The following is a 6,993-nucleotide window of genomic DNA, read 5'->3' as shown; positions in this document are numbered from 1 at the left end:
CCTTGCATAAGTAATTATGATTACAGAAGTAACACTACTTCACCTGTAACGCACAGTTGGTAGTGTAGTGAACAAAGAAGAACAAAGGATTCAAAAAATGTGCAGCCCAGGAACAGGCCCTTTGGACAGCCGAGCCTGAGCCGGTCCAGATCAACTATCTAAACATGTCGCCCAATTTCTAAGCATCCGTATCCCTCTGCTCCTCACTTACTCATACATCTGTCCAGGCACACCTGAAATGAATCTACCATGCCTGCCTCTAGTATCTCTGCTGGCAACGCATTCCAGCACCTACCAACCTCTGTGCAAAATACTTTCCATGTCTACCTCCCCTAAACGTTTCACCTCTCTCATTGAACACGTGACCTCTCATTATTGAATCCCTCATTTGGGAAACAGCTTATCTCTATCCACCCTGTCTGTATCCTTCATGATATTGTAAACCTCAATCAGGTCCCCTCAATCTCGTTTTTTGTAATGAAAGCAGAAGTAACCTACTCAACCTCTCTTCACAGCTTGCATCTTCAATACCAGGCAACATCTGCATAAACGTTCTCCGCATTCTCACCTAAACGTCCACATAATTTTGGTAATTTGGCGACCAGAACTGTACAGAATATTCTAAACGCGGCCAAACCAAACTCTTGTACAATTTTAGCAGGACTTGCCTGCTCTTATACTCAATGCCCTATCCGGTGAAGGCAAGTGTGCCATATGCCTTCTTGACCACTCTATCCACCTGTGCAGTCACCTTCAGGGTACAAACGACCTGAACTCCCAGATTTCTCTTCTCATAAAGTGTTCCCAAGGCTCTTCCGTTTACTGTATACTTGGCTCTGGAATTATCCTTTCCAAAATCATCACCTCACATTTGCTTGGATGGAACTCCATTTGCCACTTCTCCGCTCAACTGTTCTGTCTATCTATATTCCCCTTCATTTTTTTACAGTACCTTATGTTTTCTGGCTACTCCACCAATCTTTGTGTCATCTGCAAATATCGAGGTGAGATACTGGGCTGCCAACCCTTGGAGATTGGAACATGGTAGTTGTTCATCTCACGCAGCAAGGAATAATGTTTGGATGTTTGTTCCCAGTGAAGTACCACTGTTTCCTGATGTAGATCAATAATTCAAACTATTTTTTAGGAGTCATGATTTAGAAGTTCACTGACGATACATAGTCGTGTAGTTGACTATGATAAATAATGTCAGGAACCACAGGGATGTATCCATCAGGTGGAAAGGAAAATGGCGAATGGAATTGAATCCAGACCAATGAGTGGTAGTGAATTTGGGAAGTTGTAACAATAACAGTGAGGATTCTGAGTGGTATACAGGAACAAAGAGATCTTGGAATGGACATTCACAGATCCCTGAAGATTGTTGGACAGGGAGATCAGTTGTTCGAGAGGTTTTCAGATATTTTCTATTGTTGACCACAGACTGTGGATGATATTCGATCTTTAGCAACCGCCAGTTTAGGAAACAACTAACGGAACGAGTCTGGTCCATGCAATAATCTACATTTTTAAACATTCAAAGATGAAAGACAGAGGGCTGAAGTATAAATCTTTGCCCATCAAACTACTTCACCACTCAATGAATTTACCACTGATTCATCTTCAAGTCAAGCACATGCCTTGGAGGGTAATTTACAAATGGTGGAGTTTCAGTGCATCTTCAAACTTGTCCTTATAGTCGGTACAGTTTTTGAGCTTTGAAGGTTCTGTCAGAAAGGCCTGGATCACTTACTCCAGTGAATCTTCTATGTGGTGCACTCTGCTGTAATTGTGTCTTAGCAGTTAAGGAAATAAATATTCAGGTGTTGAACAATATACAGTTAAGTGACTGTATTGTCGTGGAGGGTGCCCAGGTATTGAAAATGCACGCACCTAGGCAAATGGAGAGAGTTTTGTTAAACATCTAATTTGTGCGTTGCGGACGATGTAGGCTTCATGGAGACGAGAGTTGATTTAATAATCAAAGTCTATCCGACAGACATGTTTTTGTCATCGACTTCTTTATATGGGCGGTCATGTTCCATTTCTCCTAAATACTAGCTCCAAGGACAATTACATGGAGGAATTCAGTTACATTGAAGCCATTGAATGTCAATCGAATATGATTTGATTCTCATTTGTCAGAGTTATCTTCGCTGTATTTGGCCCTTCTGTGGGTCAATCCGATTCTAATCGCTTTCTGATTTCAAGTTCCAATTCCCATCTGCGCCTGAAATTTCAACCCGTTTCCTCGCTGACATTTCTCCACCTGTCTTAATAATATGTAAGGGACAGCACAGACTTACTAACATGTTGCTAGCTCTGTATATAGTAGAACTTCGTGGAATGATTGGTTAGGTTAGGATTATTTTCCTTGAAACAAAGGAGGAGGAGGGGAACTTTATAATCACATAATAACAATTTTAAACGTTCAATATCCGTGGGATCTTCACAGGGTAGATACGGGCAGGTGGCTTGCCCTGTGCTCTGAGGAGAGCACCAGAGGACATAATCTCAGAATTAGATATTGCCCATTTAATTCAGAAATGAGGAGTAATTTCTTTGCTCAGGGGTCAAAGAATCTATGGCGTTTTCCAGTAACCGCTGTTGATACTGTGTAGTTGGGTATTTTCAAACTGTGCCAGATAGTTAATCAGAAAGATGATGAAACTTTGTCGAGCTAAGTGAGCAGAAAGGAATTCAAGATTATCAAATCAACTATGTTAAAAATCAAACAACACCAGGTTATAGTCCAACAGGTTTACTTGGAAACGGACTACCTTTCAGAGCGCCGCTCCTTAATCAGGTGATAGTCAGGTGAATATCAACTGATGAAGGAGCATCTCTCCGAAAGCTAGTGTGCTTCCAATTAAACCTGTTGGACTATAACCTGGTGTTGTGTGATTGTTAACTGTGTAAACCCCAGTTCAACACGTGCATTCCAGTCAGTGATCACGCTGGATGATGGATCGTTGAATGATTCACACACAGCAGAAATTTGTGAAAGAATGAAATGTTTGTTTCATTGCAGTAATTGTATGCGCTTCCAATTCCGAGTGACTGTTTGAAATACTGATCAGACCTTTGTATGAAGTGTTAATTTAAAATATTCATGAACAGCCCCACTGGATAAACTTGTGCTCCCGATCTCTTTTTTTCTCTTTCTTTCGATGTAAATTCATAGAAAGATAAGATTGAATGTAGGGCAGAAAGAAAAATGCGTTCCTTCTCATTACGCCAAGTTCATCTACAATTGAATAGAATGACTGCTCTCACTCTTCATTTCGACTTTATGTGGTGTCGATTATTTGTGAATCTCCCGTGCTGTGATGGGCAAGAACAAGATTCTCGATCCAGTGTATACCAGAGTGTGAGGTGCAAAGAAAAACTGCTGGAGCGGTGAGTAAAGTGCGACTCGAACCCGTGAATGTGGAGCACAGCGGTATAATAACCCAGCACCATAATCTCTCGGTCTCCTCTGCACATTTTGTAGAGGGGTGACATGTGACCTCATCAGGTTATATGTGGTGAAATTCATGGATGAGAAGGTTCCAGAGCGGAATCGAATCATCAACATTGTGTTTCTGCTTTCACTAGAATTATAAGAACAGCAAATTCCAATAAATAGTCATGCTGGTCAGAATGAATAGCTGTCATTAATTCATTCTGAGTCACAACTGAGTCAGAATGAAACAGGACAAGAATTTCCCGTCATATTTACACCTACATTTGGCACATGATTTCTTCAGTCACTTTTTCTCTCACGTGAAGAAGCAGCCATGGTGAGTGAAATAAAGGCGATGTTGTCGCTCAATGGCCTTTCTCATATGACTGAACCTGAATTGGATTCAATCGCAAGAAATGCTGATTTGTTCGTTTCATTTTAATATTGCTGAAACCTCACAAGGTTCATTGTCATAATCAGAAGTGAATTAGATATATCTCATTGGAACGATTAATGTTGTATTCAAATTTGCTCTGACTTTATTTCAGTTTAAGGAAAATACTGCTTAGAAAAACAGAGGGTGCAAGTGCAAATGAAAACCCACCAGTTTTGTTGCTCGTTGATTTGTCAGATTTCACTGAGTATTAAATGGACCAAACATCATGGTGTTTGTTCTCACATCCTTAAAGCATGTGATTAAAGCAGGAAGTCGATTTCCAAGCAACTGGTCACTTCCGATTCATTATTTAATATCTTCCATTCACAACAAATAAAAATCCACTCAGTTCCATTTACAATGCTTTAGGTGGAACATTATGCCAAATCTTTCAAAATGCAGAGTTTTGGAACCGAATCTTATTCAGCTGCCCACATTCAAGAAAATTCTTTACATTTAAAGTCAATCAACTTAGACATTGTTTCCCCGCAACTTCCGACCGACTACAACCCACCTCTTCACCTTTACCTAGCCACACGCTGTCTCTCTCCTTATGAAATTTATTCCTTGTATGTCACCAAATGTGCCTTTCCAAATATTTTGAAAAACAAATTCTCGGAGTGACAGCGATTCTGTTCTCATCATTTCTTTGTCCTTCCAAAGTTTTATGCCTGGCATCTAGATGTTTATTTACTTGAAAGAGGGAATTTTCCACCTATTTACTCTGTTCAAATATTTCATAACCTGACAAAAATCCATTAAGTTTTCCTTTGTTCAGGGATAACTGTTCTCAATTTTCCAAGAAGATAAGTGAATAAAATCTCATCCTCAGTAAACCCCCATCAGCATCTTCTCTAATGGCTTTACATCCTAGTAAACACCGTCATTATCAATTCATAGAATCATAGAATCCTACAGTGCAGAAAGAGCATTTCAGTAAATCGAGCCAGTGTCGACTCCCTGAAGAGCATCTCACCTAGACCTAGTTCCCCTCCCTATTTCCTTATATTTCACCGAAAGAAGGGGAATCCCTCCCCCTTATGATTTCAAATAAACCTGTTGGAGTGTAACCTGACGTCCTGTGACTTCTGACCTCATCCCCGCGTTACCAATGGCTCATTCACCTAACTTACTGAATTCACTCCCTGGACACGAGAGGGCAGTTTAACTTTGCCAATCAACCTAACCCTCCCTCTGAACAGCAGTGCGAATTAGTGAGAAAATGTTCTATCATAGTGGGCAAATGTTGTGTCATTTTTTAATGGTTTTATACCCTGGTAAAACTTATCAAAACAAATGAACCCAAATTCTATGTATCGAAACGCTACTCTTGTCCTGTACAATTTCATTCGTGCTGCGGGAAATGTTTCTTCGCTCATATTTGAATGCGTTTATGTTGTTTATGCCTTAGCTTCCTGCTTCTAGTAAATACTTCAATCCGGAACAAGTCTGTCAAATGTTTTTCATTCCAACACAGTCACAAGGTGAAGTTTGCAGAAGTCACGTGTTTGGCCGTTCACTGACCCTCTGCCTCCCTGAGAGCTGCAGCCCTTTCCCACCTTTATTCAGGCAGCACTGTCCTTCCTGTGACATGCCCCATCGAGAATGGAAGGACAAGTATCAATACCCGCACTTGGGAATGGAGCGACAGTTTTAAAACGTTTACACTGTCCCCAGCAGAGAATTGAGCCCTGTGACAGGCGGGGACACTAACCATTATACTACCGAGGGCAAGAGTGTCAAAGGAGGCCCTTCAACCAAATGTGGCCACACTTGTCAAAAACAACTGCCTAATGAATTGAATCCCATTTCAGAATGCTTATCCCACAGCCTTATAGGTCTTGGCATCAAAAGTTCACATCTGAATATTTACTCAGGTTATAAGGGTTTCTGCCGCTCTGAAAAATGCAGACAGTGTATTCCAAATTCCAACCAACCACTGGCGGATAGAGCTTTTTCGCACATCTTCTCAAACCTTTCTGTCTTTCTCCTTAAGTCTCTGGCCCCTGCTGATCGATTCCTCTATCAATGGGAAACTCGTTCAGTCAACCCTATCCATACCCGAACTCAATCACCTCTTGTCCACATCTCCTTTACACTGCGACAAACACTCCACTCTGCCCTGTCTTTCTTCACAACTGAAACTCTTCAGCCCAAACAATATGCCGGAAATATCTCCTGCAATTTTCTCAGTGTGATCACATCCCTGCTATAATGTGACTTGCAAAACTGCACACAACACTCTTGTTTGAGCCTAATGAGCATTTGTTTTAAAATTTCTGGATTAGTATGAGGGCGACTCTGGCTAAGCAGAATTTATTACCCATTCCGAATTGCCCAGAGGGCAGTTGAGACTCAACCATATTGCTATGAGTCTGAAGTCACATGCAGCCCAGGCCAAGTAAGGATAGCAGATTCCATCCTGAAATGACATCAGTGAAACAGATTTTTTTTCAACAATTGTCAATGGATCTATAGTAGTCATTAGATTCTTCCTTGCAGATATCTTTTGGATCCAAGTTTGACAATCTTGGGATTGACATGGTGGGATTCAAACCTGAGTACCCAGACTATTACCTCGGTCTCTCGATTATCAATCCGATGAAATTACCACAAGACCAACGCAGAAAGCCACAAAGCTGATCCTTAACAATAAAATGTCTTTTCACCAAAACTGCCCTGGGTCTTTTCCATGAGCTTGACGCTCCAATTGTCTCTGGCCTATGTCAGTAAAAGCTGCGACATAGGGATTGATTTCACAACCGCGGTATCCAAATGGATTGATTTGTTTGGAGGCCCCGATGGTGGGATTGGGGCAAGTTCACCCAACAACAGTGACCGGAGCAGCAGCACAGACAGAACAGTATGAATGTGAAAGAGAGAGATAGATTGTGCATTTACTCAGAGAAATGGGGGGACGGATGGAAAGGAGGTTTAATGATCGTGGGAAGGACCGGAATCTCTGACAACGGGTGTGTTTGAATTCTGATATATGAAACGCAGAGATGTGAGTGAGCGGAATTTGAAGGTAAGACAATTAATTTCTGAGCATGTGTCACAAAAAGTACAACGGAGAGAAAACTTCGTGCCGTGATTTGGTTTCAAATCGAGG

Source organism: Chiloscyllium punctatum, chromosome 28, assembly GCF_047496795.1.
Source record: "Chiloscyllium punctatum isolate Juve2018m chromosome 28, sChiPun1.3, whole genome shotgun sequence".
Lineage (NCBI taxonomy): Eukaryota > Metazoa > Chordata > Chondrichthyes > Orectolobiformes > Hemiscylliidae > Chiloscyllium > Chiloscyllium punctatum.
This window is presented reverse-complemented; position numbering follows the sequence as displayed.